A 2,641-nucleotide genomic window follows, 5' to 3' on the forward strand; every position below is an offset into this window, starting at 1 on the left:
GGTGATCCTGCTTAGAATGCGTTATGATTCGTGACGATCGTTTCTGCAATTTTCTGATTGTCTGGATATAACTATTGTAGGTCCATCCCCATGATTCCAGACAGTGTGAGAGAAGACTGTGGATAAAGAAGAAATATAAAATACTTAATGTACTTGTGTCAAAAAATTCACCTGCTTCAAGCACGTGAATTTCTGGATGGGTGGTTCAAAGAACGTAATTAACAGTCTGTAATCCCTCTTTGGTAGTGTAAAGCGCATGAATAAGACGCAAAGCATGAAACCGGCATAGACCAAAGGCAAATCTCCATCTGAAAGCAGTTTGATTTACATGAGCGGCATTTAATCATTTAGCATACAAAAGAACCATCGGAATTTGTGCCAACAATTCGTTTAACGTGCATATCGTCAAAACGTAGTTGATAGAACTGACAAAGTTAGACTGCCTGATGGATATTCTGATTCACGGTTGCATTTGAATACATTTTTCTGGCTGTTGCAGCATAGAAAGGGATGTTATTTTATTTCAGCTTAGCTTTCACTCTTGGTTCAATTTCTCCCTCCTGCACCTAGCATTGTGTCGGTGGCCGCTGGGAAAACAAAACCGGGGTGCTTTACGGATGCCTCATAATTCAACCCCGACTACCCTACTAAATGTGAGCTTGGCACAAATACAAGGCAGGTGTGTCCACAAGGCAAGGCTGCCTCTATTCATCGCACGACACCCCGCCTCAGCCATATCTGTGGGCCTCGTGCTGCCTGCCTGGTACGCCACGTCGCCGGGGATAGCTTTACCATAACTACGGCAGCTGTTACTGAGCAGGGCTGCAAGATTCTGCGTTCAGGGTGTTTTCTTGCAGGCGCACATGGGGCGACCATGCGACCTAGCAGATTATGACGAAATTAGCGCGAGGCACGGGCTGTGTCCACGAGGTGGTCACCTTAACGCAGAAGCTCGACGTTGGCTTCAGCCACTGCTTTACACATACGCTAGGTAACTTGATAACAGATAGCGCTGTAAATGTCCTTAACGACCGAAAAGGTAGGGCGTATTCGCGCCGAGGCAGCTACCACATGCTTAGCCACAGCATCCTAGTCTATCTGAAAAAAACTTGGGGGAGAGGGGGGCGGCAGTGTGTTGAAGTGAGCCACTTTGCTGAAAAATTCACAGGGACACCTAATTAGAATATGCGTTGGCACTGCGATAGCATTAGGATCTCGATAGCTTTCCTGGAAGCGACTTCACTTCCAGTTTTGTAAGGACACTTCAATCCACCCAATGGGAATACTCGCTCTATTAACGTCACTTATCTACAGTCAATTAGCGAAGTTAAGTTCCGACGACGAATTTTTTTCCTGGTGAGAATCAAGTTCTATCTCGTTAAAAACAAGGGCGGGTTCGGGGAAATATTTGTGGCAGTGACTTAAAAGGGGTGTTCTGATTTTGTGGGAAGTCAAAACTTGTTTTTGTGCGATCACCCTACCCTCGTTGCATTGTCAGCGGAGGCGATCGGGGTTTAACCAAATGTAGGACATGCAGTAGTTGTTCGAGTGTTCTGGGGGGCCTTTACCTGTACGTGGTGTCTTGTCCACATTAGAAAGAGCATGGTGCAGCTAAAGCTCATCGACTGAGACACTACGCCCTGCATATTGTATTGAAGAATCATCATCAGGGGCACCGGGAACGTTTTGATTCGACCATTTTTGTTTTTTTAGTAATGACCAGATAACACCGTGTATAATTTTCAGTTTGGTTTTATATTCGATGACTGCTTGCATAACCGTGTAGTGAAGACGACAAAATTTTATGGCTTGTAGTTTCTTCTCTTCACATAATTTCTTGCGGAACCTCTCAGGATAAAAGCTTTAATATCATAAACACGAAAGAGCATAACGACCCTGCGAAATACAAGATGTTTTAAAGCACACCGGATATATATATATATATATATATATATATATATATATATATATATATATATATATATATATATATATATATATATATATATATATATATATATATATATTTGTTCGTGCCAATAAGCCATCAATTGAAGTCAGCGTTCGTGCAGTGCCTGTGTGTAACTCCTTTCTTTATTTGTCCTGTGTGTGCATCTCCTTTTGTTATTTGTCCTCTGTACTTCGCGGTGAAAAAATACGCCGTTTACGTACCAAGACCAACTAGCCTCTCTTACCACTTTAAGAAGACTAGAGGGACTTGCGTTTTTCGTGCTGCCGCTGCAGTTGTTTGTGACGAAATCAGCAAAATCGAAGATCTCCGCTCAACGAAAAGCCATTACTTTTAAATGTAAATGTAAACCTCAGGGACACATGTAACGCTCTTACTTAACTGGCTAATTATAAGCTCCGTTACCGGCCTCAAAAAAAGAAGTCACATTTACTCTTCTTATCTGCTTTGCGACAAGCCCCAGCTGACCTCATTAGAGGGGACTACGACTTCGAAAATGAGAAACTAGATTTGCCAGTAGCTACCAAAATGGCCATTATATCGAAAATAGGGCAGTTTCTCAGTAGTACCGTTGAGCCTAGTGGTTTAAGTGGCTTTATTTCGCTCGAGGAATTTGCGTAGATAATGACAGATGAGCTTGTTTTCTTTTACAGGGCCTTTCTGAGAGCGCGG

The sequence above is a fragment of the Amblyomma americanum genome, chromosome 11 (assembly GCF_052857255.1).
Source record: "Amblyomma americanum isolate KBUSLIRL-KWMA chromosome 11, ASM5285725v1, whole genome shotgun sequence".
Lineage (NCBI taxonomy): Eukaryota > Metazoa > Arthropoda > Arachnida > Ixodida > Ixodidae > Amblyomma > Amblyomma americanum.